The sequence below is a fragment of the Saimiri boliviensis genome, chromosome 2, assembly GCF_048565385.1.
Source record: "Saimiri boliviensis isolate mSaiBol1 chromosome 2, mSaiBol1.pri, whole genome shotgun sequence".
NCBI lineage: Eukaryota > Metazoa > Chordata > Mammalia > Primates > Cebidae > Saimiri > Saimiri boliviensis.
The window spans coordinates 153,938,345-153,959,841 of NC_133450.1; the positions used below are offsets into that span (position 1 = coordinate 153,938,345).

The 21,497-nt window shown below is 42.1% G+C and overlaps 1 protein-coding gene across 1 annotated transcript in view; it reads right to left on the reverse strand.

Moving 5' to 3' along the window:
• PIP5K1B (phosphatidylinositol-4-phosphate 5-kinase type 1 beta) overlaps positions 1-21,497 on the reverse strand; it is a 488,372-nt gene that overhangs the window by 384,734 nt on the left and 82,141 nt on the right. Inside the window, exons 3-5 of the mRNA XM_074394717.1 lie at positions 17,399-17,684; positions 16,287-16,415; positions 13,716-13,759 (exon numbers count right to left, since the gene is read on the reverse strand). The gene's annotated coding sequence lies outside the window, so the exon portion shown is untranslated. The remainder of the gene's footprint in view (positions 1-13,715; positions 13,760-16,286; positions 16,416-17,398; positions 17,685-21,497) is intronic.

The window sequence follows — 21,497 nt, forward strand, 5'->3', positions numbered from 1 at the left end:
AGCCTGGGTAACAAGAGCGAAACTCCGTCTCAAAAAAAAAAAAAAAAAAAAAAGAAACACTCTCCATCTAAAAGGATGTTTCTGTAGTTTATCTGAAATTTCTGTGTGCTCTGTACCAAAAGGGTTTTTAGGCCATGTAATTTGGCATACTGCCAAATGCAGAAATCTAGTCTCTATTTCCATCTTTCCCAAAAACTGAATCTAAATCCATTGTAGTCTATATGGGCTAGTCAAAACACTAAGCTTTTGATGAGAAAAATATTGGTTTAGCAAGTGGCTCAGACATTCTGACTGACAGTTGATAGCATTGAAAGGCATGATGATTCCTGCAGGATAAATAATTAAAAGGATTCTTGAGAGTGAAAAATGTTGGTTAATTACATTCCACAATGAGATGGTCCCTCTCAAAACACTTATATGACTAATGGCACATCGATATCCTACTTCAGCAGACACAGCTTCCAAACTGATCTCTTTGTAAACCTTTGTTTCTAGTACAGTGATTCTCAGATTTTGTTGACACAGAAGACCAGTTTCAATTATCAGAACCACAATGTTCTATCACTAACATAAAATAGTGACAGCTTATCCCCAATTTTTGGAAAACTTTTAGCTAATGAATATCAATTTTCTTAGTTATAAAAAACATCCCCCATAATGTTTGCTTAATATTTGTGTACCCACAGTTGCCTGCAGTCTACTGTTTAAAAATGAATGAATTAGTGGGAAACTTACAGTAACTGAAAAATTTATAAACTTGAATTGTTAAGGATATTATATGTACACTTTTCTGTGAAGATGCGGAGATGTGCACAGAGTTTTTGTAATAAGGTGTTTGTTTCCAGAAGTAAACCTGTCTATGAACCTGCGTGTTTCCATCTCTTTATTTTTCTGTTTTCAAGTCCATTAATCTCTCTCCAACCTCACAACTTTGTTAAGATTATTCTGAGGGAATTAGACATATGAACAGTCCATGGCCTTGTATAAAGGCAATTACAGTTTCTAGGTGTTCTGAGCCATGAGTAATGTAAGAAACATCACAGAACGAAGTTTTACAAATTTTGTTGTCAGCATCATATTATATCACAAATAAGCATATACAATTTTAAAAAACTGGATAAAGTTATAGTGTTTTAAATATGTCCCTGTAATGTTTAAAAGTTGTCCATCTATATGGTCCAGTTTCAAAGCCGTCTGTCAATCAAATAAACCCAATTTGGCATTCAAAAAAATCATTGAAAAAGAACTGAAGATATTTACTTGTCTTTTAAGAATGCATAAGGAGGCTGGGCGCGGTGGATCAAGCCTGTAATCCCAGCACTTTGGGAGGCTGAGGCGGGTGGATCACGAGGTCAAGAGATCGAGACCATCCTGGTCAACATGGTGAAACCCCGTGTCTACTAAAAATACAAAAAAAAAAAAAAAAAAAAAAAAATTACCTGGGCATGGTGGCGCATGCCTGTAATCCCAGCTACTCAGGAGGCTGAGGCAGGAGAATCGCCTGAACCCAGGAGGCGGAGGTTGCGGTGAGCCAAGATCGCGCCATTGCACTCCAGCCTGGGTAACAAGAGCGAAACTCCGTCTCAAAAAAAAAAAAAAAAAAAAGAATGCATAAGGATGCATACCTCTCAGAATTCCCCCTTTAGCTTTCACTCACTTTCAACATACATTGCATCAACCCCCTTACTTCTTTATTCATCACTCCCCAGGCCCCACCCACAGCCCTAACACAACTTTCTCTCCTTCTTCTCTCCCTCCATCTTTTTTTTCTTCAGGTTCTGAAATATTTGCTGCATGACCAAAGGTCAAATTTGCATCTATTTTTATGTGAAGAAATGACAACTATTGACTAACATTAATAATCACTTTCTCCAACATTTCTGGAAAGGTTTCTATCTACGTCATCATATTGCTTTGAAAATTAGTCCTTGGAAACAATAAAAAATGTACTGAAACCCTAAACAGAAGGTTGCATTATACAAATTCCTTCATAGCCATGAGTCATTCCTCACAACAGTCCTGTGAAGTATGTCACTTTCTTAATCATATTTCACAAATGAAGACAGTGAGGTAAAGAGAAAGGTATGGCATGACAAGATCAACACAGATAGTATACTGAGGGCCTTACATGAAATTCAAATAGTGCAGCTCCCATTTTGTAGTTAAGAATCCTGCTACAATGGGAATATGCTTCTCACTCCCTAACAGCAACCATCAGAGACAAAAGGGATTGTTATGGTAGCTTCAGTACTCCTCCCTCCATCTTTCTTACCAATTTTGCAGCCCAAAAGTCCAACATGATAGACCACCTGGCAAGCTGGGACCTTCCTTAGATGGGAAAAGGAGAAGAAGTGGGGCACTGGGGCCGGCATCCTCTTTGGCGTAAAACCTAGAAACACATGCCTGATGATTTTCCCCCAACGCATTCAAATGCTCATATCTGAAAAGTATACCTGCATGTTTATAGTAAAAGCTGCATGTTTTTTCCTCTTTTTCTTCTTCCTTTTTTTTTTTTTTTTTTTTTTGAGAGACAGTCTTGCCCTGTCGCTCAGGTTAGAGTGCAACCGCACGATCTTGGCTTACTGCATACCTCTCAGAATTCCTCCTTTATCTTTCTCTTCCTTTCAACCCCCATACTTCACTATCACTTTCACGATCTTTCACTCATTGCATCAACTCCCTACTTCTTTTTTCATCATGCCCTAAGCCCCTCCCACAGCCCTAACACAAGTTTCTCTCCTTCTCTCCCTCCATCTTTTTTTTCTTCAGTTTCTGAAATATCATATTTGCTGCATGACCAAAGGTCAAATTTGCATCTATTTTTTAGGTGAAGAAATGACAACTATTGACTAACATTAGTAATCACTTTCTCCAACATTTCTGAAAAGGTTTCTATCTACTTCATCATATTGCTTTGAAAATTAGTCCTTGAAAACAATAAAAAAATGTACTTGAATCCGCCTCCCAGGTTCAAGCGGTTCTCCTGCCTCAGCTTCCTAAGTTGCTGGGACTATAGGTGTGCATCACCACGCCCAGCTAATTTTTGGATTTTTTAGTAGAGACCGGGGTTTCACCATGTTGGCCAGGCTGGTTTTGAACTCCTGACCTCACATGATCCACACACATTGGCCTCCCAAAGTGCTGAGATTTCAGGTGTGAACCACTGAGTCCAGCCCATCTGACTATTATTTAGTAGGCATAGAATATATACCAAGGATTGTGTGAAGTGCCGGGAATAAAATGTTAAACAAAACCAGACACGGCCCTTACTTTCATAAAGTTTAAATCTAATAAAGGGAGCAGATATTTGTCAAATAATGACATCAATGAATATCTAATTACTAAACCTAAGAAAAGTATTCTGAAGCAAAACAATATAGTTCCATGACAGCACAGAACAAAGGAACCTATTCTAGATTGTTGGAAAGAGGGGAGTGAAGAGTGAAAGAGGGAGGCTCAGGAGGACTTCACTAAGAAAGTCCTGCTCTAACCGAAATCTGAAAAATGAGTAGAGATAAGTTAGGTCAGGCTGGAGGATGAGGAGTTGGAGAGGAAAATTTATAGACAGAGGAACGCATGTTTAAGGGCCCTGTGCAGAAATGCAGCATGGGGCGAGGTGCAGTGGCTCAAGCCTATTATCTGAGCACTGTGGGATGGCGAGGCGGGTGGACCACTTGAGGTCAGGCGTTCGAGACCAGCCTGGTCAACATGGTGAAACCTTGTCTTGACCAAAAATACAAAAATTAACCAGGTTGTGGTGGTGGGCGCCTGTGGTCCCAGCTACTCAGAAGGCTGAGGCAGGAGAATGGCTTGAACCCAGGAGGCGGAGTTTGCTGTGAGCTGATATTGTGCCACTGTACTCCCACCTGGGCCACGGAGCGAGATTTCATCTCAAAAATAAATTAATTGGCCTGGCACAGTGGCTCATGCCTGTAATTCCAGTACTTTGGGAGGCCGAGGCAGGTGGATCACCTGAGGTCTGGAGTTCAAGACCAGCCTGACCAACATGGAGAAACCCCGGCTCCAAGAAAAAAATCAAATTGATTAATAAAATAAAAAGAAATGCAGCAAGGTGCATTTGAATTAAAATCAGGCCAATGTGGCTGTACTGAAGAGCTTACAGGAGAGAATAGGGCAAGAAGCAGCTCAGGAGACAAAGCAGAGACAAGACTATGTTGGGCCTTGCAAATCTCGTGTGCATCAATTAGAAACTGACTTCAGCCAGAAATCCAACTAGTAAATTCAAACTTGTAAAGATTTTGTTGCCTCGCATGGAAGAAGCCCAGAAGTAGAAAGTCAAGTCTTATAGCATGATTCTCCCAAGTTATCAGGACCCACACCTCTTTTATCTTTCTGCCTTACCATTTCTGGTTCTAGCCTCCACCTTCACGGCCTCAAGATGGAGGCTGGAGTGCCAGTCATCACATCCATATTCCAAACATGAAGAACCCAAAGTGCAAGGAGTAAAAGGACTTTCCTGGGTCCTCCATTTAACAACTTCTGCTTACATCACATAAGTTATTCCTCTCTGTGAAGGAGGTTAGGAAATATCTTTTTTTTTTATTTGTGTCTGAGATATATTGCCATCCCAATAACAAAAGATTTTTGTGGGATGGAAGGAGAAAACGGATATTGTGGAAAGGCTGTGTTTGCAACTCGGTGTTAAGGATTTTGATCATTTTCCTGGGATCCAAAGGAACTTGTTGGCAAGTTTTAAGGAAGGACATGATGGGACTGGCTGCAATGTGGAGAAAGGAATTGGAGCTGGGAAAGCAGAGTGAATGGAGAGAAAACTCGGGCAAATAAAGAGAGATGATGGCAGCATAGATGACTATGGAAATATTGGAATCAAGATTGTTTTGAGAGACATTTAGGAAATGAAAGAGATAGGCCCCAGTGATGAATTAAGTATGGTGAGTGAGGGAGAAGAGGGCATCAAGGATGATATATGGTAGATGGATAATGGTATCATTCATTGAGACAGAGAACAAAGGAAGAGGAGCAGGTTTGCTGAGGAAGATCATCAACTTGGCCTTGGGAAAACTGAAGAGGAATGCTTTCCAAATGGAGACGTGGTAAATAAATAATTGGTCACCTGGGTGTGGAACAGAGGTGTGGTCGGGACTGGAGATGTAAGTTGGTCTCACGTAACTGAAATCATGATTGATAACGATTGTCAGGAGAGAGTGGATGTAAAAAGTGAGAAAAGGGCCTAGGACTGGGACTAGGGCAACTTCAATGTTTAATGGAAGGCAGTGGAGAAAGAGGCAGAAATGGAGACAAAACAGGAGCAGTCAGAAACTCAGAGGGAAAACCGAGATGCAGTATCAGAGCCAATGAAGTCCAAGCAACAGGGACTGTGTCCAGTGTCAGCAAGGGGGTCGGTGAGATGAAGACGGAAAATGTTTTTTGGATTTAACAACATGGAGACCACTAGAGAGCTTTGTGAAGATGACTTGGTGGAATATTTGGACTGGAGACCAGATTGTAATGTGCGAAGGAGTGAGGCAGATTTGAAAAAAATGGCGACAGTGAGTATATAATTTGTTAAAAGACTGGCTCTGAAGGAAAAGAGAGAAATGGAGTAGCGGCAGGGGGAAAATTTGGCCTTTTCCACGTTATTTGGTAATATGGAAAGGTCTAGAGTGACCTAGGGCTTAATTACTTATGGGAAGGGCCTAGCTGAGAGGCAAGAAGGGATAACCGAGGCATGGAAAGTTTCTGGAAAGGTGGGAGGATATGGGAGCCAAAGCACAGGCCATGGGGTGACGCTAATGGGGTCTAAGAGAAGGTACAGGGAGAAGTGAAGGATACATAAGGATTTGAAGCCAGAAAGTAGGATATTGCAGTTCAGGATAACAATTTTTCATCTTATGCTTTCGAAAGTACTCATATATTATCCTGGAGAAAATGACGTGATACAAGTGTCACGATTTTTAGGAAATGTGCAGAACACATTAAGGTTGTCACAAACGTTAAGCGCTTCCATTTCATTTTCTCTGTCTCAGGTATCTCATTCAATGAGACCTCAATAAAATAAAGTAGTAGGAGTTAGGATTTACTAAGCCTTCATGAGAGCATGTAATCCTTCTAACATCCCTGTCAGGTAGATGCTATTATAGTTTAAACAGCAGAGATGAGGAAATTGAGGTTTAGAGGGGTTAAGTAACTGGTCTGAGGTCACTGACTGGTCTGTGGTAATAGGATTCACAGGATTCAAAGCTTTATCTGAGGCATAAGTTCTGCTGATCTATTGCACAGTGTACTGACTAGAACAATAATGGATTGTATATTTCAAAATTGCTAAAAGATTAGATTTTAAATGTTCTCATCGCAAAGCCATGAGTATGTAAGGTAATGGATATGTTAATTAGCCTGGTTTGATCACTCCACAATATATGAATGTACTGAAATACCACATTGTATCCCACAAATATATACAATGATTATTTGTCAATTTAAAGTAAAATTAAAACATTTTTAGAAAGCTTTATCTGCCTGCTGCAGGATTCTTTGCTGTCATGCTGGGCTGTATGCCTCATCAGAAAAGATGCTGATAGGCAAATCAACTCAGACCTAACCCAGTCTGCAAGGGAGGCAGAGCTTCCCTAAGGTGAGATAAAACCTGTGTTTGTGGCTTGGAGGCTATCTCAGCAACATCCCTAAGTGAAAGCTTATCTTTTCTGAAAGTATCACAGAGTGAATGAAACTCATTATAAAATAAAGGAGAAAAGCACGAGAAATCAAACAAGAAATAGCACCTCGAAAGGGAACAAGTTTAAGGTTAATCTACACAAACAGAAAGACGATTGTCTATAGGACCTTAAAGTACTCAGGCAAGTATGTAGCAGGTGGGATCTCCAAGTTGCTGCTCTGGGATTTCCAACTTTTCACTGTGCAGCCTGAGGGCAAGTCTCTTTGTTGAATGTGTACTTCAGCTTCACCACAGAATACTTCATTTTGTTCTGCATTATGATCTTTTTCAGAGAGTTGCTTATTTCAAGGAAATGCCATATATAACCAAGAGACATCCAGAACTACTTTATATCAGATCTGTGCAGTTTCCTTGAGACAAAACGGCTGCCCACAGGGTTTTCAAAGGGACAGGCCTTTGGTCATTTTTAATTGACCTAGTGAAATTTGACCCATGTCTAGAGGTTACCAGGATGTGTCCTTGAGTTTATTTCCCCTTCTTTGAGCTCCTGCGACTCCGCCCAGCAAAATAGGCAATTGAAAGATTGACATCTGTCTGCCGAGGGCTCTCCTGGGAACTTCGGGAGCATTCTATTTCTAGGAAGAAAGCAAGACTCTAGGGTCGGGATTTTCCATTACTGCTTCTGGAAAGCTAAGAAATGCTTTGTAGCCTCTCTAATTTCCTTCTTCTGTTCCACCGAAAAGAAAAACTTTCCCCCAAACCTATAAACCCTGAAAGTAAAGAGATAACACAAACAGACATTTTTGTTGAAGTTCCTTCTTTCACTTCAGCTTCTTTGTTGGAAACAATTCGTGGCCTTTGAAGGTTGAACAAGAAAGTTAAAGGACTGTAATGACCCAAAGTGTACTTTTCTTCTGGGGCTGCTTGGGGGTTGACTTTGGGGTCCCACAGCCTGGAAGTTTAAGGCAATAAAGAGCAAATAATAGTGACTGGCTCATGAAAAGCTTGCTTTCTCAATGCTCTGAGAGGGGCTGTAGAATTAAAAAAAAAAAAAAAATCCTTGCATTTCGTTTACTCATAATCTTATGAAGTAGATTATCTTTGCCCTATTTATGTTTCTCAGTTTAGATAATTGGGGAACAGCCTGACTCCAGGGAGGGTGATGCTTCTGGCTTCTTGCCTTATAGCTAACTTTTTTGCAACTCTCATTTGATTGATTTCACTAACCTTTCCCAAGGCCTTAAAATCTCTTTCTAAGATACAGAACTTTAACTGACAACAAGTATATTTGAAGATAGGCTGGTAGAAGAAAAACAGAACTACACAGTAAGTATAATTTCATATGCATATTAACAATGGCCTACATTTATTTTCTAGCCATTGCGCTAAGCTCCTTATAGGAATTACCTTATATAAAACATTTTGGTACTATTATCATATCCTTATTTTCTGCGGAGGAAACTGAGATTTAAAATGATTGAAAGCACCATTGCAAAATTGTAACTGAGACAGTGAAAGGGATCTGACCTAACCAACTCTATCTTGCCTCTAACCTCCAAGCTGTCCTTGTTCATTCCTGGGTATAGGCCAAACTAACTTTGGGAGAAACTTAGTTTATAGTTTATAATTTAAAACAAAGATGATAACAGCCCTTTCCCAAAACACACCTCCTTCTTGCCTGGGGACTAGATTGCCACAAGATTAAAAAGTATGATTTAGGAGTCATGCAGCTGGAAGCTACAAGATTCTGAGGCTCCCTAAACTGCTCCTCAGATGAGTGCTTGAGATACTTTGCAGACCCTGCACTTAATGGATCAGCTGGCACCACCCAGATCGATAAACTGGCTCATCTGATCTTGTGGCCCCCACCCAGGAACTGACTCAGCACAAGAAGGCAGCTTTGACTCGCTATGATTTCATCTCTGACCAATCAGCACTCCTGGCTCACTGGCTTCCCCCCACACACCAGATTGTCCTTAAAAACTCTGATCCCCAAATGCTCAGGGAGACTGATTTGAGTAATAATAAATCTCCCACTTCCCGCACAGCCAGCTCTGCGTGAATTACTCTTTCGGTATTGCAATCCCCCTGTCTTGATAATTAGGCTTTGTCTAGGCAGCAGGCAAGATGAATCCACTGGGTGGTTACATTTAAACCAAAAAATTTGTCTCAATAATAGGAATTCCAATCCAGGCCCTATTTTGACAGCTATGGTATCTTGCTCTTAGGAAATGTCACTCGTTAGTCATGAATTGCCAAGCAGAGAAGGAAGATGGCAAAGCTTACAGGAGGGAAAAGCATCACGGTTCCTTTCGCCAGACAAGGAGATCCTGGAACCCAAAGCTGGAGACAACTTTGTTTCGCATCCTTCACATCCCACTCCAAGCTTTCAAACGTATGATAAGAATTGGCCAGTTTAACCAGTTCTAGAATCCACAAGACTCTATAGCTTCCGTTGTTCCCTTCATTCATGAAGTCATGCCCAAGCATTCAGCCCTCGGGGATATCCAGTCCCATGATTGTCTACAGCACTCCCAAGGAATAAAGCTCACAAAAGAAATTCCTAATAGTGTTGCATAGAATGTTTTGGGTTTTGTTTTGTTTTGAGATGGAGTCTCCCTCTGTCCACCCAGGCTGCAGTGCAGTGGCATGATCTTGGCTCACTACAACCTTTGCCTCCTGGGTTCAAGCAATTCTCCCGCCTCAGTCTCCTGAGCAGCTGGGATTACAGGCACACACCACCACACCTGACTAATTTTTTGTATTTTTACTAGAAACGGGGTTTCACCATGCTGACCAGGCTGGTCTCAAACTCCTGATCTCAAGTGATCCATCCACCTTGGTCTCCCAAAGTGCTGAGATTATAGACATGAGCCACTGCACCCGGCCATAGCATGTTTGTTTAATTACTGCATTTCATCCCCACTGAACTTTGTGAAGTAGGCTAGAGCATACATTAAATTTTATTTCTTTCCTGTAGATTTGGAAATTGAGCCCCAGAGAGGTAAGTTAACTTGCCAAAGGCACTGGACAAGTTTAGGATAGTGCTGGGACCAGTACTCAGGACCTTCAGCTGTAAGACCTGATTTGTTCTATGACACCATGTCCCTCCCTTCAGCACCAAGAGATGTTTGTCCAGAGCCTGGGAGGTATCAGGCCTTTGAGCAAAGCTCTCTGGATAGGAAAACAGATGTGGTCTCCACCCTGGGAAGGATTACTATTTTCTTTGGGAGATGGCCCTTATTCTAATCCAATTACTAACCACACAAATAGTTCATTGGTTTTTTTGGAACTATATTGCAAGCATAGTCAAGTTTATACTTCTTTTCTGTGCCCCCTGGGGATTTTATACATTGTCCCACACCCAGCAGGTGGTTGGTGAATTGGTTCAATGAAGCTTACAGCAGAGACTAACAGTGGCAGCTTGGTAGAATAAGTGGAGATGTTGAAACCTGGCCAATCTGCGTTCACGTTCTACCTCTGCACTTTCTGGTTGTGTGACCTTGGCAGGCAACTGATCTCTCAGTGCCTCAGGTACCTCAACTATAAAAGGAAGCCCTTAGTACCTACCTCACAGAGTGATGCAAGGACTCTGACATAATACATCTATGGTCCTGAGTACACTACCTGGCACAGAGTAAGGAGACAGGAGATGTTCACTGTTTAGTTACTGTCATTAGAATGTGTACCTTATCATCTTCCTAATAGAGGTTCAGCTTGTCATTATTGAGCCTGCAAAGCTTCCTGTACATATTTCAGCACGTGCTTCTGTTGCAACTAACTGCAGGTGTTTCTCTTTTATTTTCATTCAGGCGAGGAGGATGATCACATTCAAAATGATAGTTCAACCAACTGCAACTGAGCACTGTAACTTCCTTTTAAGTGCCTATTAATAGGGTGCCTATTAATAGGATCAACCTGGGACCTTCTTGGCAGGTGTCAACTCCACCCACAACCAAGTTCACCAAAAACACAAGTTAAATTTGGAACAGGAGGCTTTGAACAAGATGCCCCTAGTTGCTATGAGTGATACCCTTATACTAAATGCAGTGGCTGGGGGAGCTACATTTTAGTGTTATAGATACTTCCAACAGGACCAGCAACTGCTAGAAACTGCTAGAATCCTATTCAAAGATTCCTGGAGTTCCTTTAATACAGCACATTAGTGTGGGCCAAAGTCAGTTCCCAAAGAGTGGGACTCCCCAATCGCCTGTGCCAAACAAGGGCTCATAGAGCCTGTCTGCTATCTCACAAGATGTCTCTGAGGCCAGGTGATTTCAGCTCAGTACTGTCCAATCTGCCAGCTTGTTTTCACTTCTGCTTTCCTTAAAGCAGCCTCAGAAAAAAAGAAAATGTTGCCTGTGTTGAAATGGGGCCTTTGCTGGAAAAAATAAAACACACTTTCACTACACGTCAGTATACCTAACCCTACGCTCTCCTCATAATGGAATTTAAAGCAATGAAACTCTTTCAGGTTCATGACTTGGAACTCTACCAGTTTGTCTCCAATTTACTCATCCCTTTGATTCAAGTAGGAGAGGTCAATGATGAACTTGACTTCAAGAGTCACCTCCCACCTGGGACTTCCCAGGGCCAGAAGCACACTACTTTCCATTGCTCCAACTCTTACTTCCTCTCCCCTGCCCGACTGCATAGAAATTAGCATGAGCAGAAATATCTAGCTCTACTATATACTTAGCATAAAATACCTTCTGGAAATATACCCAGTTGAGCCTTTTAATTATAAGATGTTTGTTGTTCCCCCTGACATTTGAACAATTGCTTTTCTAATTTCTGAACCTACCTGTAGCTATATTTAAACTCTTAGGATATCCTAGGCTCTGCACTGGGATTTACTTGCATTTTCTCATTTAAACCTGACAAAGACCCCATGAAATAGGTACCACCGTTATATCCATTTTACTGTTAAGAAAAAAACAAGGGAAATTAAGTAACCCTAGAACCCATAACGCTAACCCTTCTGCCTCAGTGCCGCCCAGTTATAAAAGGCTGGGGGCTTCATTCTCTATGGAAGAAAGCACCTTGAGGGTGGGGACCCAGCCTTAAAATGCTGTGCCAAGTTTTCATTTGCATCCGCATTACCAGGTAGGTGTTTCACAAATGCTACAATCAGTCCAGTTCTCAACAATAATTTATACAAAGTACATATCTATTCAGAACCTTCTATGGCTGACATTTAGTATCAATCCCTGTGGAGTACACAAAGGAAGTACATAATCTACTTGGGGGATATTAGTCCGTAAGAAACAGGAAAATCAATTAAATATTTAATCTAAAAATACATGTTTCAGCCTCCAGAGAAAGGGGAGACCAGAACCCTGGGAGGTGGTGGGATTTCTGGTGGTCCTTGAAGAACCAGGCCAATGTCAAGAAGTGGAGAGGGGGGAGAATGAGGACTAAGGTGTGGGAAAAGGCAGTCTTGGGGGAAGGAAGATGGGGAGTTGGCCGGTAACAATGGAATATGCACATTGTAATTTCTTTCACCATCAAGGATGAGAACTCTGGAAGCCTTATAGAGACTTCTCTTGATTAAAAAAACAAATACTTCTTAGCTCACCAAACAGATTTTTGTCCAGGGCCTGGTAGAGGAGACAAAGAACCCATAGAAGGCAACTTCCAGATACAGAAGGAACTGATCTTTGCCTCCTTCTGGTTCCCTTGACCAACCTTTTCTATCTTCAGTTATTTTTCTCTGAATTTAGTTTTTTCAAATGGAACACACAGAAGCTTTATGAGCAGAATAAAACAACTGGAGTTGGCAGCCTTGCTCTCAACCCCCTAGCTGTGTGTGTCTTTGAGGAAGAGGAGGGCAAACCTTGGTTCAGCCTGTCTTGTGTGCTAGGTGATGCATTAGGTGATGTGCCAGGTATTCCATGTGTATTAACGAATTACATCTTCACAAGTAAGATGGGTCATTACCTGTTGCCACTGCCCTTTTGTGACAAAACAGAAGCTTAGTGAGATTAATTTGTCTAAATTTAGACAAATTCCTTAATTTGACCCTGCTGGTCAGGAGCAGAGCTGGGACCCCAAGCCAGATGATCCAAGTCTGCTCTTAGCCCACATGTTACTACTTCCCAAGTCATTGAACTTCTTGGAGCCCTAGTTTCCTCATTTGCAAAGCATTCATAAATACTAAATAAATACAATAACATATTCATAAATATATTCTTTACTATCGCAGAGAGTAGGCAGAAGTAATGTGATAATGTAAGTCAAGCATCTAGCCTGTCCTGGGCCACAGTGAGTATTCAGAAGGGGCATCACTATTAGTTTTCGCCATTCGAAAACAGTGAATGCTTAAACTGACTCTGTTTTGTTTTACGGCTTTACACTTCTTTGAGGATTCTATAGGCACTCTGGAAGTACGGAGGATACTTAACATATTCTTGTATCTTTCTCAGCCTCTGTGATTTTTCTTCTTTTTTTTTTTTTTAACAGAGCCTTGCTCTGTCGCCAGGCTGGAGTGCAGTGGCACGATCTCGGCTCACTGCAACGTCTGCCTCCCAGGTTCTAGTGACTTTCCTGCCTCAGTCTACTGAGTAGCTGGGGCTATAGGCAGACACCACCACACCCAGCCAATTTTTGTATTTTTAGTAGAGATGGGGTTTCACCATGTTGGCCAGGATGGTCTTGATCTCTTGACCTTGTGATCCACTTGCCTCAGCCTCCCAAAGTGCTGGTATTACAGGTGTGAGCCACCGTGCCTAGCCTGTGATTTTTTTATAAAATGATGCACAATTATTTTTTAGCTTCTTTCTTTCTCCTTCTGTTTTTCTATTTCTCTTCTGCATAGCTTTTCAGACCTCATTGAAGGTGAAACTAGGAAAGTACTTCCTCAGAGGTGAGTCTATAGATAATAAACGTGTGGAACAGGGCTCTATTGTCCTCAGGTAAAGGTGGGTGACCCTGAGTTAGGTAAGCCGTTAAATACTGTTCGACCAAATACTCACATACTAGGCAGGTGTTTGAGCAGGTGTGGCGGCCTTGGGGCAGACGCTGAATGTGGCACACAAGAGGTTAGTGGATATAGACTTACCTTCATAAAACAAATGCTGGACTCTTTCCCCTGCCGTGTCTTAGCTACAGGGATGAAAATAAATATTTTAATTAGTTTCAGCTTCCAAAAGAGTCTTCGGCCAGACTTCCGAATCTGCCTCCTATAGGGAAAACACTCAAATTCTACCACTTGGCAACAAATCCCTCCCAGATAAAACCCCAAAACAAAAAATTACATTTCTAACTAAACAAGTAGCTGTGCTTCTTAGACAGACAGCTCCATTACACATTCAGCGGCTTGGACTGACACAGTCTTAGGCAAAAGAGGAAGAGACAAGAGGTGAAGCTGAGCTCTGTTTGGAAGAGCAGCTCGGAATGACGGCAGAGAGATTGGAAGGGGCAGGGAAAAAGCAAGATTGATTCCTATTTTTTTACCCCCCTGAGCTTGTTTTTCCCCCTGAGCTTGTTTCCCCCTGACTTGTATTTAGGTCAATGATGCTTTTAGGAATTCACATTTTACTTTGTAGATATCATGTTCACTTTTTCAATGAGCTTTTATCTCTACTCCTGCTGACATAAATGATCACATTGAGTTTCGTCTAGGTTAGTTTTAGAAGAGAGTAAGTTCAGGGATTTCTGAGATAAAGAGAAGATTTTTATTTTATTTCTTTGCCTCAGGTAGCATTCAATAGATAAATACTTTTCTTCGTTAAATCCAAATCAAGTTTAACTAAACTTTCAAGACAGATGGGGAGATGTTATTTTAATTATAAAAGGCATCCACACAAACTTCTTTAAAGCAGTGGAGTTTTCTTGGTATTCACGTATTTATTCGACAGGCATCTTTGAGCTCTGACAATGTCAAAACACTGTACTGAGTGCTCCATGCCCAGTGCTCCAGTGAGCAGCCTCTGGAGAGGTATATGAAATGTGCAGATACAGTTCTGATTCGTGATAGATAGAAGGAGCAGGAATAATGATGGATGGAGGAAAGCCCCTTTGTTTCGGGTGGTCAGTCAAAGCTTCTATGAGGAAAAGACATTTATGCCAAGACTTGACAAATACAGGGGACCCAGCTGGGTAAAGAATGAGGCAAAGAGAAGAAGAGCGCATGAACACATTTCTGGAATAAGGAACAGCATTTGCAAATTCTGAAGGTGTAAAATATTCAGCAAGTTTGAGAAACCAGCAGTGGGGCTGGAGCATAGGGAATCCGGGGGGAGAAGTCGAAGAAGAGGTGGAAGTGGGACTACATTGATGTGATCTTTCATTTACTGATAGATAATCACTTCGCAGAAGATGAAACAAGTAAGAGCTATCTTGTTAGGGACCCATTGCTCATGGAAGAACTACCAGAAATGAAATGAAATGAAATGATCATTTTCTCCCTGAAATTATAAACTCAGTCAGTGGAGAATTGATTCAATTTTCATATAGTCATTTTACCATACAGTTGGATGAACATGACACGCTCATTTCTGTGCAAGTTAAGAACTTGTTGGGTAGCAAATTTTTTCCCCTTCAATTCTAGGGAATAATATCTGGGCCACAGGTGAAACCGTTGGTCCACAAGCTGACTTTGGTCCACAGGCATAGCTTCCTTGGCCTGGACAGTTTTTTTACAAATTCTAAATAAGTCGCAAGCTGGGCACGGTGGCTCATGCCTGTAATCCAGGCACATATGGAGGCTGAGATGGGCAGATCCCTTGAGGCCAGGAGTTCAAGACCAGCCTGGTCAACATGATGAAAACCCCATCTCTGCTAAAAACAAAAACAAAAATTAGTCGGGTGTGGTGGCACATGCTTATAATCCCAGCTACTCAGGAGGCTGAGGCAGGAGAATCACTTGAACTCTAAAAGCAGAGGTTTCAGTGAGCTGAGATCACGCCACTGCACTCCAGCCTGGGCAACAGAGTGACACTCTGTCTCAATCAATCAATCAATAAGTTACAGCAGCAGAAACTGCTCTGTGTTCAGCAAACCTATTTCCTTCTACAGTTACTGCACAGCTGCACTACATTTCCCAGCATCCCTAGCATATAGGAGGGACCACATGACGAGTTCTGCCAATGGATATGAACAGAAGTGCTGATCACTGTTTCCAGGCCTTGGCAGCAAAAATCCTCCTCCCAGCCCTCCATGTTCTCTATCTATCCCTATCTGCAACTGAATGCAAAGAAGGAAGGAGTCATGGAAGATGCAGAACCACATGATGAAGGGAGCCTGGCTCCCTCGATGATGGAACAGTCTCCACAATGACCCTCATCGGACTGTGATGTGAGTGAGATTGAAAGGTTATTGTGTTTGCCACTGGGCTTTTGACTTTGTTGGCTACAACAGTTTTTGTTTGGGTTCCTCCCAGGATCAGGTTCTGAGACATGGATTGGTGTCCAAGTAGTTTATTGGGAGGTAATTCTAGGAAACATCAGTAGACAGGCAAGTGGGAAAGTGAGAAGGAAAAGGGATGGATTTCAATGAATGGCACATTATTTACCAGTTTGTACTGTGGCAGCTGGAGCTCAGTCACACAAGAAAACTCTGAGAGACAATACAGAACATAGCTCAGAGCTATCCTAACTGAGAGGTAAGATTAGCGTATTTACATACTTACCTCTCATTGCGTGAGAACCACTTCCAAGGGCATTAACATTTTCGCATTGCCACATGTGTTGCATGCAGGTCAAGTGTGTGCACAGTGTCTTAGAGCAGAGTTGAAGGCAGTGGCAGTAGGCAGCCTCACCTGCAGAGGGGAGTGCTGAGTGAATATGAGTGGAGCACCAACAGCATCTGCTAAGAACGTTCGGCCCACGATGACCAATACTATGGCCAAGATTTAAAATTAGGTGACTTCCTCCAAAAAATAAGATAGTCAACACTGAGTTTACATTTCTGTGTGGCAATAACTGTCTGGAGCTGACTAGTGACTGCCACTTTAGATTGGGGTAGGGTCTCTAATCTCCACGGTCCTCATAACCCTCCACCAATCCTATTTCCTTTGTTACCCAGGCTGGAATGCAGAGGCATGATCTTGGCTTACTGCAACCCCTCCTGGCTTATAGGCTCAAGTGATTCTCCTGCCTCAGCCTCCTGAGTAGCTGGGATTATAGGCACCACCACAGCTGGCTAATATTTGTATTTTTAGTAGAGATGGGGTTTTACCATGTTGGCCAGGTTGGTCTTGAACTCCTGACCTCAAGTAATGCGACCGCCTTGGCCTCCCAAAGTGCTGGGATTATAGGTGTGAGCCACAGTGCCTGGCCTGCTGGCCTAGCTTATGATTCTTTCTCCAGGCATTTGAATCTGTAACCCCAGGCTTTCTGCTAGAACAAACCTGGTGTTTGTTCATTCCCTCCCTTCTTTCTCAATCCAATTGCATTTTCTTTCCTCCCTACAGCACTTCAAAAGCCTCTCAAAATGTACTTTCTTGATGAGGCATTCCCAGACCACTTCACCATACTTCTATGGCCATCTATAGCTGTGCTGTCTAATATGGTAGCCAGCGGCCACATTTGGCTATTTAAATTTAAATTTTAGTTCATTAAAGTTAACTAAGCTAATAAAAATAATTAAAATTAAAAAATGAGTTCCTTCATCATATTAGGTACATTTCATGTGCTCCATAGCTCCAATATCCAATCTAATATATTGGATCTGTCATATACTGGACAGCACAGATATCATACATTTGCATAATGACAGAAGGTTCTGTTGGACAGTGCTGACCTGTATCATGATTCTTCTGGTTTTTCTTGTAGGTGCTTTTTTGTTTCCCGTAAGTATTTCTCTCTTAAGGTGAAATCGTCTTTTAAAAATGAACACCAGTGTGTTCCACATGTCTTGTATTCCTGTCCACAGTCAAGCACCCAAGAGATTGCTTGTAGTAATATTGCTGATGTTTCTCAAGTTGCTGAATGAAGTGCGGTTAGCAGAGTCCCCGTAGTCCCATTCAGGGAGACATTGCGTGCTCTCTTGACGTCTTCAGGCTTAGATGAAAGTCCGAGGATGCAGCCTAAGGAGAAAAGAGACAGAGATTTCAACATCATACTTTTTTTTTTTTTTTTTTTTTTTAGACGGAGTTTCGCTCTTGTTACCCAGGCTGGAGTGCAATGGCGCTATCTCGGCTCACCGTAACCTCCGCCTCCTGGGTTCAGGTAATTCTCCTGCCTCAGCCTCCTGAGTAGCTGGGATTACAGGCATGTGCCACCATGCCCAGCTAATTTTTTTGTATTTTTTAGTAGAGACAGGGTTTCACCATGTTGACCAGTATGGTCTCGATCTCTTGACCTCGTGATCCACCAGCCTCGGCCTCCCAAAGTGCTGGGATTACAGGCTTGAGCCACCTCGCCCGGCCAACATCATACTTTTTTAAGATTGGAAGGAAACTCATTAATACCAGATATTGTTTCCCACTTTGTACAAAAGGGTAACCCATATTTTGGTGATTTATTTTTTTAAGTCTTTATTGCATTTAAAATTCAGTCAGAATTGGGGCATTAAAACATTAAGGTAGGCCGGGCGCGGTGGCTCAAGCTTGTAATCCCAGCACTTTGGGAGGCCGAGGCGGGTGGATCACGAGGTCAAGAGATCGAGACCATCCTGGTCAACATGGTGAAACCCCGTCTCTACTAAAAATACAAAAAATTAGCTGGGCATGGTGGCACGTGCCTGTAATCCCAGCTACTCAGGAGGCTGAGGCAGGAGAATTGCCTGATCCCAGGAGGCGGAGGTTGCGATGAGCCGAGATCGCGCCATTGCACTCCAGCCTGGGTAACAAGAGTGAAACTCCGTCTCAAAAAAAAACCATTAAGGTAAAGCATCCTGATTTGGGAGTTTGGCACACAAGAGTGGCCTCCCAGTTCTGTCATTTATTAGCTACAAGACTTTGCACCATTTACTTGCCTTCTCTAAGCCTCAGTTTATTCCAAGGAGAATAATAATAATATCTACCTCATGAAGTTTTGAAGAGGATTAAGTGAGAGAAATGCCAGAGGAATTTCTCTTATCAACAAAAAATTAAATCCAAGGGAAAAGCAAGCAAGATAAGAATAGACGTCCCGTTGTGTGCCTTATTGGAAAAGATCAAGGCAGATAATGCATTCGGAAAATTCCAACAGAAACGTGTACACAGCTGCAGGGGGATCCATTTTACAAACACTCATTTTCCTTGGGAAATATTAACATATTTCCATTAGCATAAAGACTAGAGTTATGGGGCAGGCATGGCACCCTCCCCTTGCCCTACTCTGCCAAACAAGTAATATCTCAAATTAAAGCTCCCATCTGGTGAAACAAACAACAACAAAAAAAGAATAATGGAAAGAGGATGACCAGGAATAAAAGTACTGGAGAGCTCCAACCACTCAGTTTTGGGTCAGAAGATAAAACATTATGGGGAATGTCTATCTTTTTTTCTGTCTTTGCTGTCCATATGTTTTATACGTTTGAAAATAATAGAACATTCTGAATGCAACTATTGCCTTCATTCTCCAAAGAGGTAAACAGGCCTGGGAAGGTTAATGTTCTCAAGCACCTCTGAGGCATGACTGTGTCCTTCTCTTGGTCAGCAAGCTGTGAAAAGTCACAGTGCTGTGCAATAATCTCACGGAGAAACAAGCTACAGGCGCTTCCTTCTGGACAGAACAGATCAGGCCAGGCCTACCTACAAATGGTATTTTGGCTGGTGGCCATGATGTCGTGATGAAACTTGGTTTGGGCAGAGGCTCAGAAGTGGCATTTGGGAGATTTTCCTTCTCTACTGTGTACACTTGATTGTTAGGGAAAGATGTTCAAAATCAGTTGCAAAGGGAAATAAAGTTGACAAAAGAGAATGTGTGATCTGATTATATTCTGTTAGAAGAATGAAAGACTAGGCCGGGCGCGGAGGCTCACGCCTGTAATCCCAACACTTTGGGAGGCCGAGGCGGGTGGATCACGAGGTCAAGAGATCGAGACCATCCTGGTCAACATGGTGAAACCCCGTCTCTACTAAAAATACAAAAATTAGCTGGTCATGGTGGCGCACGCCTGTAGTCCCAGCTACTCAGGAGGCTGAGGCAGGAGAATTGCTTGATCCCAGGAGGCAGAGATTGCGGTGAGCCGAGATCGTGCCATTGCACTCCAGCCTGGGTAACAAGAGCGAAACTCCGTCTCAAAAAAAAAAAAAAAAAAAAAAAGAATGAGAGACTAGTTGGAAAGTATCTAATTAATAGAGTTCTTTGTTTAATGCTACAGAAATTCACAAAAAATGGAATTTATCAGAAAGATGTGGAAGTTCATGGAAGTATAAGTTCCTAAGTATTGCTGCATAACAAACCACTTCAAACTTAGAGGCTTAGAACATTTATTTAGCTTGTGATATAAGCTGGTCTCCTTCATGTATCTGAGGTCAGCTGTATGTGCATGAGGTGGTTCTGCTTCTAAGAGTTGACCAAGACCCCTGTGCTCTCCTTCAAGTGATTTGTCATCCTCTAGCAGCTGACACCAATCTTGTTCTTGTGGTTCCAAGAGAGACTGGAAGCATACAAGCCCTCTAGAAGTTGAGGCCCCGAGTGGACACACCTTCTCTGTTCCTGCATTCTCCTGGCTAAAGCAAGTTCCAATGCATCCCAGATTTGAAGGGTGGGAAACTAGACGTCAGTTCTTGATGAGCCTCCGTCTCTTGCACAGGGCATGGTTGCGGAGGCCACTAGTTGCAGCCATCAGTGCAATCAATTTATGGTATTAGAATTGAAGGAAAAGGTGAAGAATTAGTTCTCAAGAGGCCCAGGACCCAGAGCTGTTTCAGGTGTTTGGGTGCTATGTGCCAGTGAGTGATCTCACTAGGTTCCCCTTTCAGAAGGAAGAAACTCCAGCCTTTTCAGTCCTTGAGAGTCACTTAGTTAGACTGAAATCACACCTTGGTCACCTGCCTACTGCTTTCTCAGCAGAGGATGTGACACCTGGATTGGAAGTCCCACTAGAAAGGATATTCCATTGATTGCGTGGCTATCCCCAGAGCAAAATGTGGGTGTGACTCCCTGAAGAAGGCAGAATGAATGCTGGGCCCTTCATACCAAAGTGCTTTCTCTGTACACTAAAATGTTAACAATAGTAGTATCTATATGTTGGATTCATGGAAGAGATTTTTCTTTTGTTTGTATGAAATCCTAGATTTCTCTAAGGAATGTGTATTGTTTATGTACATTTTTTAAAAAAAATTATAGGGAAAACAGTTGTAGAAACCCACAGCAGGACAGATGTAGTGGCAAGGTATTTCTCCTTCAGGTCTTTCTGCCTCCGTTTTCTTCCTCCTCCCCCTTTTCTGCCTCCTCCTCCTTCTCTTAGGCCTTCTCCTTTTTCTCCTTCACCATCTCCTTCTGCTACTGCTGCTACTACTACTGCTCCGCTTACGCACACACACTCCTTCCATCACATTCCAAAAAGGAAACTCTTTTGAGTCTCTGTCTTCTCATTTGTAAAATTATAGGAGGAAGAGAAATTTTCTCCAAAACCATTTCTTTTTATAAGTAATGGTTACATACATAATTCTGATTTTCCAGGTAATTTATTCCTATATCCTATTTGACATTTTGTCTTTGATTGTCCAAATAGGCTATATTTTATCTCTAAAAGCAACTCATCTCTGTTCTAAAAGCACACAGAGGGAAGGGTTTTCTTCAGCTGCCTCCTCTTTGGTCCCCATCACCAGATGCTGTGATAGTTGGCTGGAACACCATAGAGATCTAATAGCTATTGGTGCTCCAGGCTCAGGCCTCACCTATCAGAAATCAGTCTCCAAAGAAAACATGCCTCCTCAACCTCCTCAACACTTCAGCACTCACAA